This window comes from Bos indicus x Bos taurus, chromosome X, assembly GCF_003369695.1.
Source record: "Bos indicus x Bos taurus breed Angus x Brahman F1 hybrid chromosome X, Bos_hybrid_MaternalHap_v2.0, whole genome shotgun sequence".
Lineage (NCBI taxonomy): Eukaryota > Metazoa > Chordata > Mammalia > Artiodactyla > Bovidae > Bos > Bos indicus x Bos taurus.
The window spans coordinates 66,759,781-66,772,122 of NC_040105.1; the positions used below are offsets into that span (position 1 = coordinate 66,759,781).

The following is a 12,342-nucleotide window of genomic DNA, read 5'->3' on the forward strand; positions in this document are numbered from 1 at the left end:
AATGGCAGCCGTGAGTATTGACATAGTTGATGTGAGACCCTGCACCCACCTTGCAGAAGCTCCCCAGTGATCCTGGAGGGTCCAGTACTCAAAAAACCAATCCAGGGAAAATTATTTCCCTATCAAGTAGTACAAAAGCATTTGTTCTCCAGGAAGGGAGGCTTATCTGAACAGACACTTTTATAAAACTTCTGATGTGAGGGAGGCAGGCCCAGTTGGATGCAATTCTGAAGCAATATCAAGGGACACAAAGGACAAATACTCTTATTTCTCCCTTCCTCCCTCATTCCATTCCTTTTTCTCGTTGCCCGTTTTCAAGGTCCTGTCTTTGCAATTCTGCCTCTTTTCCCTGATGTCATGTCTACTAAACATGCAAAACTTCCTTATGTTTTTCTTGTGGTAGACTGCATAAACTCATATCAACACTCTCACTATGCACTGGTCTCTGGCTCCCTCAGGCCACAGAGGAAAGTCCCTGGTCACTGGCTTCTGCAGAACAGCTGAGGTGGGAATCACCTTAACATTCTCATTATTCCCTAGAGATGGTGCATTTAGAGGGCCCCATTTATACAGGATAGACGTCTGTACAGGACAGCAGCTCAAGACACATTCCAGACCAGTGGAGTGGAGACTTTGTTCTGGATCCCCCATACCCCAAATGAGATGATTTGATAAGAGCCCCTTTTCATCCAGGATTTTGTCTCTCATCCCCCAGACCTTCCACCTGAACATCTGAACTATGTTTTTCTCCTACAGCCTCATCTCTCTCTACAGTATGTCTCAAATTTGCCTTCAGTCACCCTCCCCATTCACACACACACACACATACGCACACACACACACACACACATACACACACACACTTTCAGTCCTGCCCTGTCTCAAGGCCTTTACACTTACAGCTCTCCTCTGAAACCACTATTTCCCATTTTGATCTTGCACTTGTCTTTCTAGTCTTTGATATTCCTTCCTCCATAAGGAACCCTTTCTTGCTCCAAGATCACCCCAGCCCTTGGTCTCCTGTCCCCTCTCTGCTGTGCACACAAACATGCCAGGGACTTTTCTCCATCACAGCATTTTGCACAACTGAACTGTCACTTCTGGTAAGTTAATTTGCACGACTGTCCCACCCAGACTCTCACCTCTGGGGCAGGAAGTATGCTTTATTGGTTCTGGAACACCCAGGCTACAGTACATTGGGTCACAAAGAGTCAGACACGACTTAGCGACTGAGCACACATGCACGTATCTCTGATCTAGGACAATGGTGAGCAGTATCCTTTTATTTCTTCCAGCAGGGAGTCCAAAGCCTCCCGCCCAGCAGGAGTTGCATGTTTTCCAAGTCTGGGCTGAGAGAAGTCTCCCTGGAGGTGCCAAAGGCTTTCCTGACATGAAACTGGTCTGGCCAAATATAGGTAGGGCAAGTGGTGTGAGGCCACAAGGGATACAGAGATGGGTGTCAATGTTACCACAGATGACAGATCCCAGGCCCAAGGGGCAAGGTGCTGAGGCTTCCTCTCTCCCTCTGCCATTTCAGGAGAGTTTTTGAAAGGGGACCCCCTGGCTGTGATGCTGCCACTCGCCAACTGATCCAGTGGACAGACAAAGGCATAACTTGGCAAGCAGCACTAGGAATTCTAGTGCCCTGATTTATTTTAACCTACTATATGTGTTCCCTCTTTAGCTCATCCAGCATTTAAGATGATAGCTTTGAATTCTTTGTCAAGTAAGACTTATGCACGTAGTTTTCATGGTGAGTTACTGGATATGTTTGTTATTCCCTTGAATGGGCCAGGTATCCCTGTATCTTCATATGCCTTGGTATCTTTTAGTGAGAATTTAGGAGACTACCTCCTGATCATGGTTCACTCTGCTGGGAAGGTGGTTACGCAAGTGTAAGACAAAATGCCACGGACTTCATCATCTTTAGTGGAATCTTTTCTGAGGAGGTTTACCTTGTTGCTGTAACTCTTTGTTTTTGGAGTGCTTATTAAGATACTTTGGTCTGTATATTGTTGTTTACTTTATATTTCTATATGCAAGCCATGGCCTAGATTTTCCTAGTCCTGTCCTCTTGTTGAAATCCTTCTTTCAAGAACATCTCATTTCAAGAGCCCTGTTTAAATCCATTTGCTTTTTCACTGCTCGTAGTTTTGAATAAGAGGCGAGCTGTACCATGAGGTTTATACTGACATCTTGGAAATGATATAGTGATCTTTTCTGATGGATCAACAAATAGTTCAGAAGTCATCCAAATGTTATTTTCTTTACAAAATGCAAAGCATAGGTCTCAGCAGATGTACACTTCTCACATTTATGGTTCTCTTCATTGTCTCATTATAAGAAGCATAACACTCTCTGACCAACCTGGCATGGATCCTGAAGGGCTTTATGAAGGTACCATTTTTTATGTCTAGAGAGCTAAACATTTTCTTTTCTCTATAGCACTTTCATATAATATCTTTTTTTACTTTTTAGCTCCTAGCATCTTTTATTCTTACTAGACTCTAGATACAATTAAATCTAGCAGGGCAGGGCTCAATTCTGTTTAAGCCTCACATTTGAGATTAATTACTTAAATATCATAAATGGATGCACATTCTCAAAACCGGGAAACTAAAATTTGATGTAACTGATTTACTTGATATTTACATAACCATAAAAGATTTTATATGCTACATGAGCTTTCGTGTTATAAATTTGACCTTCTTATAAACTTGCTTTCATATAAAACATAGTAACTCTTTGCTCATCTATCCTAACCTATGAATTGTCAAACCAACACTTTTTAAGATCTATTTAAAGAGATGAGTTCTCCTTATACAAGTTTAAGAAACCTGAAGCTCCAACCCAGAAATTTAAAATTCTTTTGTTTCACCAGAGATAGATTATGGGCAAATCTTACCTAAGTAGTACTATAGGAAGTTACAGTGTTGGCCAAAAGGAGACACAAGTTTTTCAACCATTGTTTTTAATGGGTGTCAAAGTCTGTGACAGATTTTTGGTCAAATTGTTTCTATTGAAAAGTTCTGAACTGCCACACACAAAACTCATGGTCCACAGAACATTCACCTCACCTTCTGAAGGTTTTGTGATGCATTGTTATCATTACCCAGTGTTTTACATTAACCTTCCATGGCCAATTGAGGCAAACAGTTCTGAGACCCTTCTTCCACCACTAAGGCTGGGTTGGCAGGTGTTAGTGATAATATTCATCTAGTCTTCTGAGCTTGTTTGGCAGACTCGGTGACCTTGCAAGCTCTAGCTGCCTTCTTGTTCACTGTTTTGATGACACCCACGGCAATCACCTGTCTCATGTCATGAACAGCATAATGGCCCAGAGGAGGATACTCAGAGAAGCTCCCAACAGATGGACTTGCCAGGACCCATGTCAATGATTGGTGGCATCAAGCGTTTTGAGGCCATCTTCAGAATGACGATCAGTCTTCTCATTCAGCTCAGCAAAATTGCAAGCAATGTGAGCTGTTTGACAGTCCAGCACAGGTGCATATCCAGCACTGATTTGGGATGGATGGTTCAAGATAATCACCTGAGCTGTGAAGCCAACTTCTTACATCAGTGGGTCATTTTTGCTGTCACCAGCCACATTGCTATGACAAACATCTTTGACAGACACGTTCTTGACACTGAAGCCCACATTGTCCCCAGGAAGGCCTTTACTCAGTGCTTCATGGTGCATTTCAATAGACTTCAGTTGTTACGCTGACTGGAGCAAAGGTGACCACCATGCCAGGTTTGAGAACACCAGTCTCCACTTGATCCACAGTGGCAGTATCAGTACCACCATTCTGTAGATGTCCTGGGGGAATCAAACACAAGAGTTTGTCAGGTGAGTTGGTGGCAGGATGCATCCAGAGCTTCAAGCAGTGTGGTTCCACTGGCATTGTCATCTTTACTGGTGACTTTCCATCCCTTGAATCAAGGCATGTTAGCACTTGGCTCTAGCATCTTGTCGCCATTCCAGTCAGAAACTGGCACAAATGCTACTGTGTCAGGTTTGTAGCCAGTTTTCTTAACGTAGGTGCTGACTTCCTCAACAATTTCCTCATTTCTCTTCTGGCTGTAGGGTGGTTCAGTGGAATCTATTTTGTTAGTTCCAACAATTAGTTGTTTCACATCCAGAGTGTAAGCCAGAAGGGCATGCTCGTGGATCTGCCCATTCTTGGAGATACCCGCTTCAAATTCACCACCACCAGCAGCAGTCATCAGAACAGCACAGTCAGCCTGGGACGTGCCTGTAATCATGTTTTTGATGACGTCTCTGTGTCCTGGGGCATCATTGATGGTCACATAGCCCTTACTGGTCTTGAATTCCCATAAGGAGATATCAATGGTGATACCACACTCATGTTCAGCTTTCAGTTTGTCCAAGACCCAGGCATGCTTGAAGGAGCCCTTTCCCATCTCGGCAGCCTCCTTCTCAAACTCTTCAATGGTTCTTTTGTTAATCCCACCACATTTGTAGATCAAATGGCCAGTAGTGGTAGACTTTCCACATGCCCAATGACAAGGATGTGGATGTGGGTCTTCTCCTTTCCCATTTTTGCTTAGGTTTAGCGGTGGTTTTCACAACACCTGTGTCCTGGTGGCAAAATTGTTGCAAGAAAGCTATCTTTTAATCTTAATGATTTATTTTGTTTATGGTTTCAGCTCAGAGGGTAAAGTGTCTGCCTGCAATGTGGGAGACCCAGGTTCAATCCTTGCGTCAGGAAGATCCCCTGGAGAAGGAAATGGAACCCACTCCAGTACTCTTGCTTGGAAAATTCCATGGACAGAGGAGCCTTTTAAGCTACAGTCCATGGGGTTGCAAAGAGTTGGACACTACTGAGCGACTTCACTTCTCACTCCACTAGGATGTCATTTCAAGTGATTTGTGTCTGTCTTGTTTTTGCCCTACTCAAATGGTTAGAAGAATGACTAAAACACAGAAGACCTCAAAAGGTATCTGCTGTATTGAGCTGGACTGATATATGCTGACACCTGAGGCTATCCTCAATTAAAGATTCACCACCGATTCCTTCACCTGGATGCTCCAAAAGGCCAATGTTCAAGAGTGCCAACTTTTCTATGTGTATTTATTAACTTCATCCCCACAGAAATCCTATGATGTTGGTAGTATTGTTATCCATATTTTGGAGATGTAGAAACAGAAGAGTGGAGGAGGAATAAGTAACTAGCCGATCTACACAGCTAGTAAGTGGCAAACCCTGATATTTCAGCACGGGCACCTCAGCTCTAGCATTTGTGCATCTTAACACTACACTGCAGCTTCCCTGGTGGCTCAGTCAGTAAAGAGTCTGCCTTGAACCCTGATTGGGAAGATCCCCTGGAGAAGGGAATGGCAACCCACTTCAGTATTCTTGCCTGGAGAATCCCATGGGCAGAGGAGCATGACAGGCTACAGTCCATGGGGTCACAAAGAGTCAGACACGACTGAGCGACTAAACCTACCTACCTAAACACTACACTGTACTGCCTCTCTGGAAATATGCCATTGGCTAGTCCTAAAGGAGACCTTCCTTGGTGGCTCAGTGGTAAAGAATCCACCTGCCAACGCAGGAGACAATGGGCAGAGGAGCCTGGCAGGCTGCAGTCCATGGAGTCGCAAAAGAGCCAGACACAACTTAGCAGCTAAAACACAAGAACAATCCTAAAGAAATCTTCAAGTGGTCAGTTAGCTTACCTGGATGGAAATATCAGAATCCATGAGTTAACTGCCTTTCAAATGACAAAATACTGAATCCATTTCTGTTAAAAAATTTTAAGTGACAACAATACTCTTTGTTTTAGGCATCTTGACAATCAAAAGTCAAGAAAGAAAGAAAGAAAGAAAGAAAAAAAACACTAGCTCTTTCCTTGAATAGATAGCCTCATAGTCTATTGCCAGTCCCCGGTTACTTCATCTTTCCTTTGACAGTAGTGTTTCGTGCATACATGTGTGACTTCCACCCAACACCACTTCTTGCTGATGGTGATAATGGAGGCTCCATATGTCTCTGTGGACTGAGAGATCTCATTGGTTACTATAGGACCCATATGCCCTTCAGAAAGAACATCTTAGAGAAAAGTGCATCAAACATGCATGCAGAAAATACCTTAGATAATTCTTGGCTCAGGCATTGCCTAGCTCTGGATAAATTTGGGCAAACTGCTTCATCATCACAAACCTCAGCTTCCTCAGTAGGAGAATAAGGATACTAAAACCCAGTAGATTGGGTTATTGTGAGGAGTAATTGAGGTCATGCAGGAAAGAGATCAAACAGTGCCTGAAACATTGTAGACACCCAATATGGAACTGGTGGTTTGAAATAATAATGTCAGAGTAGATAGAATCTATTTCCTCCACAAAATACCGTGTAATGTGCTTTACTCTTTCTTTTCAAATTTATGCAATATATAACCAAAGTTTGGGGACCTGCTGCTGACTTAACCTGTAAATAGTTTGGGTGCATACTTACATCTACAGATGAGTCCTGATTTTACAAGAGAGTTGGGGCAGGCTTCTGGGTCTGGCTGCCTTTTATCTGGGAGAAAACGAAATTATGTTCTACATAGTCATTCTGACTGTCATGTAACTGCCTTGAGAGGAGAGCTGGGACATAAGGCAAGAATTCAGAAAACTGATCAAGTTGTGGATTTATCTAAAACAGGTATATCTTGGGCTTCACTTTAGTGCCTGCCAGAGGGACAGGTATAATGTTACCACACGTTTATTTCATTTCTTGTGCTTATATTTTCAAGTTCTTGCTTTGCTAACTCTGATATTTAGTTCAGACAAAAGCTATGTCTTTTGTGGGAGGTGCAAGACAGGACTGGAAGCAATGATATTTCCTGAAGGGTTGCTATGTGCCAGACATTTTACACAGCAATACCTTGAAAAGAAACAGAGATTGCAATAACCAGCAGGTCAATTATAGGGGGAATTGTCACTCTGTATTTGTTGACCATTGGTATAGTTTTGAATTTTTTTAAAGAATAGGAATATTTGAGTTCCTGTGCATGTCTATGATTTTTTTGGAGAGAAAATATAGATATTCCTAATTCAGACTCATCTGCTCTGGAATGATCAATGGCTATTGAGTATAGGAACACCTGATTGTTACAGTCACAACAAAATGAGAATATACATGTTAAACCAAACAGAAGATATTATTTATATATATATATATATATATATATATATATATATATATATATTTTGTGTGTGTGTGTGATACTAGCTCCAAGAATCTATCACCTGTATAGAGAAGTGATCATTAAAAATTCATATTATCATGGGATTTACTTTCATTGGGAAAGCTGCTGAGGGACAATTAGTATGAATAAAATACCAAGAAGTGTATTTAACAGTTCATTTGTGATAACCAGGAATTGAGGTCTGTATTAGGGATCTCCAGAGAAACAAAACCAATAATTTCTCTCTCTCTCTCTCTTTATATATATAGATATAGATAGACATTAGACATAGATAGATATAGGTATCAATTCAGTTCAGTCACTCAGTCGTGTCCGACTCTTTGTGACCCCATGAACCGCAGCACGCCAGGCCTCCCTGTCCATCACCAACTCCTAGAGTTTATTCAAACTCACATCCATTGAGTCAGTGATGCCATCCAACCATCTCATCCTCTGTCATTCCCTTCTCCTCCCACCTTCCATCTTTCCCATCATCAGGGTCTTTTCAAAGAGTCAGTTCTTTGCATCAGGTGGCCAAAGTACTGGAGCTTCAGCTTCAGCATCAGTCCCTCCAATGAACACCCAGGACTGATCTCCTTTAGGATGGACTGGTTGGATCTCCTCACAGTCCAAGGGACTCTCAAGAGTCTTCTCCAACACCACAGTTCAAAAGCATCGATTCTTTGGTGCTCAGCTTTCTTTATAGCCCAACTCTCACATCCATACATGATCACTGGAAAACCATAGCCTTGACTAAACAGACCTTTGTTGACAAAGTAATGTCTCTGCTTTTTAATATGCAGTCCAGGTTGGTCAGAACTTTTCCTCCAAGGAGTAAGCGTCTTTTAATTTCATGGCTGCAGTCACTGTCTGCAGTGATTTTGGAGCCTGAAAAAATAAAATCTGACTCTGTTTCCCCATCTATTTGCCATGAAGTGATGGTACCAGATGCCATGATCTTAGTTTTCTAAATGTTGAGCTTTAAGCCAATTTTTTCACTCTCCTCTTTCACTTTCATCAAGAGGCTCTTTACTTCTTCTTTGCTTTCTGCCATGAGGTGTGTGTCATCTGCATACCTAAGATTATTGATGTTTCTCCTGGCAAACTTGATTCCAGCTTGTGCTTCATCCAGCCGTGTGTTTCTCATGATATACTCTGCATATAAGTTAAATAAGCAGCGTGACAATATATAGCCTTGATGTACTCCTTTCTTATTTGGAACCAGTCTCTTTATCCATGTCCAGTCTAACTGTTACTTCCTTACCTGCATACAGGTTTTGCAATAGGCAGGTCAGGTGGTCTGATATACCTGTCTCTTTCAGAATTTCCCACAGTTTGTGGTGATCCACAGAGTCAAAGGCTTTGGCATAGTCCATAAAGCAGAAATAGGTGTTTTTCTGGAACTATTGCTTTTCCAACTATCCAATGGATTTTGGCAATTTGACCTCTGGTTCCTCTACCTTTTCTAAAACCAGCTTGAACATCTGGAAGTTCACGGTTCACATACTGTTGAAGCCTGTCTTGGAGAATTTTGAGCATTACTTTACTAGAGTGTGAGATGAGTGCAAATGTGCAGCAGTTTGAGCATGCTTTGGCATTTCCTTTCTTTGGAATTGGAACGAAAACTCATCTTTTACAGTCCTATGGCAACTACTGAGTTTTCCAAATATGCTGGCATATTGAGTGAAGCACTTTCACAGCATCATCTTTTAGGATTTGAAATAGCTCAACTGGAATTCCATTACTTCTACTAGCTTTGTTCATAGTGATGCTTCCTAAATCCCAGTTGACTTCACATTCCAGGACGTCTGGCTCTAGGTGAGTGATCACACCATCATGATTATCTGAGTAATGAAGATCTTTTTGGTATAGTTCTTCTTTTTATTCTTGCCACCTCTTCTTAATATCTTCTGCGTCTGTTAGGTCCCTACCATTTCTGTCCTTTATTGAGCCCATTTTTGCATGAAAGTTTCCCTTGGTATCTCTAATTTTCTTGAAGAGATCTCTAGTCTTTCCCTTTCTATTGTTTTCCTCTATTTCTTTGCATTGATCACTGATGAAGGCTTTCTTATCTTTCCTTGCTATTCTTTGGAAATCTGCATTCAGATAGGTATATCTTTCCTTTTCTCCTTTGCTTTTCCCTTTTCTTCTTTTCACAGCAATTTGTAAAGCCTCCTCAGACAGCCGTTTTGCTTTTTTTGCATTTCTTATTCTTGGTGATTGTCTTGATCCCTGTCTCCTCTACAATGTCATGAACCTCCATCCATAGTTAATCAGGCACTCTGTCTATCAGATCTAGTCCCTTAAATCTATTTCTCACTTCCACTGTATAATCGTAAGGGATTTGATTTATGAATGGTCCATTTACCTGAATGGTCTAGTAGTTCAATTTAAGTCTGAATTTTTCAATAAGGAGTTCATGATCTGAGCCACAGTAAGCTCTAGGTCTTGTTTTTGCTGCGTATAGAGCTTCTCCATCTTTAGCTGCAAAGAATATAATCAATCTGATTTCAGTGTTGACCATCTTGTGATGTCCATTGGCAGAGTCTTCTCTTGGTTTGTTGGAAGAGGCTGTTTGCTATGACCAGTGCATTCTCTTGGCAAAACCCTATTAGCCTTTTCCCTGCTTCATTCTGTACTTCAAGATCAAATTTGCCTGTTATTCCAGGTGTCTCTTGACGTCCTACTTTTGCATTCCAGTCCCTTATAATGAGAAGGACATCTTTTTTGTGTGTTAGTTCTAGAAGGTCTTGTAGGTCTTCATAGAACCATTCAACGTCAGCTTCTTCAGCAAGACTGATCAGGGCAAAGACTTGCATTACCATGATATTGAATGGTTTGCCTTGGAACCGAACAGAGATAATTCTGTTGTTTGAGACTGCATCCAAGTACTGCATTTTAAACTCTCTTGTTGACTATGGTGGCTACTTCATTTCTTCTAAGGGATTCTTGCCCACAGTAGCAGATATAATGGTCATCTGAGTTAAATTCACCCACTCCAGTCCATTTTAGTTCGCTGATTCCTAAAATGTCGACATTCAATTGTGCCATCTCCTGTTTGATCACTTCCAACTTGCCTTGATTCATGGACCTAACATTCCAAGTTCCTATGCAATATTGCTCTTTACAGCATTGGACCTTGCTTCCATTATATATATAATGTATACTATTTGTATATGTATATATAATGTATATATATACAAGTATACATATACATATATATGTATATATAATGCACATATATATCATATATTTTGATATTGGTTATATATACTTGTAATATATTGATTTTATATATATAATGAATATCAATATCTGTCTATCTATATGTAGATTGACTGATTGATTTTAAGGAATTGACTTATGCGATTATCAGGCCAGGCAAGTCCAAAATTTGCAGGGTAGGCTGGCAGGTTGGAGACCTAAGGAAGAATTACAATTTAAATTTAAAGCCAGTCTTCCAGCAGAATTCCATTTCCCCTGGGAAGGTCAATCTTTTTTCTATTGTAGTCTTCAACTGATTGGATGAGGCACACACTATGGGAGGTAATCTACTTTACTCAAAGTCTCCTGATTTAAAACATTAATCTCTCTAAAATATACCTTCACAGAAACATCTAGAATACTGTTCAAACAAATATTTGGATACCATGGCCTAACCAAGTTGACACATTAACCATTCTATGGTCCTATGTATTTTATCATAGCCTATGAAAATTTTATTTCTATTGACAATTGTTTTGGATACGAGTATATGCTAGGTTGGCCTTCCCTTGTAGCTTAGCTGGTAAAGAATCCGCCTGTAATGCTGAAGACCTGGGTTCGATCCCTGGGTTGGGAAGATCCCCTGGAGGAGGGCATGGCAACCCACTCCAGTATTCTTGGCTGGAGAATCCCCGGATAGAAAAGCCTGGTGGGCTACAGTCCATGGGGTTGCAAATAGACACAGTTGAGCGACTAAGCACATATCCTTAAACAGAACCTCACCAACATAGCACACCACCCCCAACTTCAGGTTGTTCTTTCTCACATTAGAATGATTTCCCCCTTCCTCAGCTGCCCTTGATAGAAATTGAAACATAGCATTTTCCAAGAAAGAGTAAAGAATTTGGAAGAGAATAAAGACCTTCAGAGAATTTAAGGAATTTTCAATTTATATATTTCAGAGTGATCATGTATATTACTTCTGAGATAAAATTAACAAGCCAAAAACACATGCCACAATCAGCCACTTATAAATCTGTAAATGAGTAGCATTTATTTACAATTTGGAGAACACAGAAGAAACTCATTGAAAGATCTGATGTAAACGATGAACTCTCATCATTAAACAATTTTTAGGCAGTCCTCAATATTTTGCACTGGTGAACCCAATCAATACATAGCAAAAATTAATACCAAACATCAGTTCAGTTCAGTTCAGTTGCTCAGTCGTGTCCGACTCTTTGCTACCCCATGAATCGCAGAACGCCAGGCCTCCCTGTCCATCACCAACTCCCGGAGTTCACCCAGACTCATGTCCATCGAGTCAGTGATGCCATCCAGCCATCTCATCCTCTGTCGTCCCCTTCTCCTCCTGCCCCCAATCCCTCCTAGCATCAGAGTCTTTTCCAATGAGTCAACTCTTCGCATGAGGTGGCCAAAGTACTGGAGTTTCAGCTTTAGCATCATTCCTTCCAAAGAAATCCCAGGGCTGATCTCCTTCAGAATGGACTGGTTACATCTCCTTGCAATCCCAGGGACTCTCAAGAGTCTTCTCCAACACCACAGTTCAAAAGCATCAATTCTTCGGTGCTCAGCTTTCTTCACAGTCCAACTCTCACATCCATACATGACCACAGGAAAAACCATAGCTACACAAACCTTATAAGAAAATAAAGGAGGGAACACATATTTTTATAACGTTTTATTTTATATTGGAGTATAGCTGATTAACAGTGCTATTCTAGTTTCGGGCAGAGAGCAAAGCTATTCAGCCATACATATACATGTATCCATTCTCTCCCAAATGCCCCTGCCATCCAGGATATCATTGAGCAAAAGGAGGAGACACATCTTAACTCACTTTATGAGGCCAGCTACTAAAATTCACAAAGACATTAAAAATAAAACTACAGATCAATATTATTCATTAGCATAAATCCA

At 41.1% G+C, this 12,342-nt stretch overlaps 1 pseudogene; it reads right to left on the bottom strand.

Annotated features, from left to right (window-relative positions):
• Positions 1–3,212: 3,212 nt before the first annotated feature.
• Positions 3,213–4,583, bottom strand: LOC113888068 (annotated as a pseudogene).
• Positions 4,584–12,342: the final 7,759 nt, after the last annotated feature.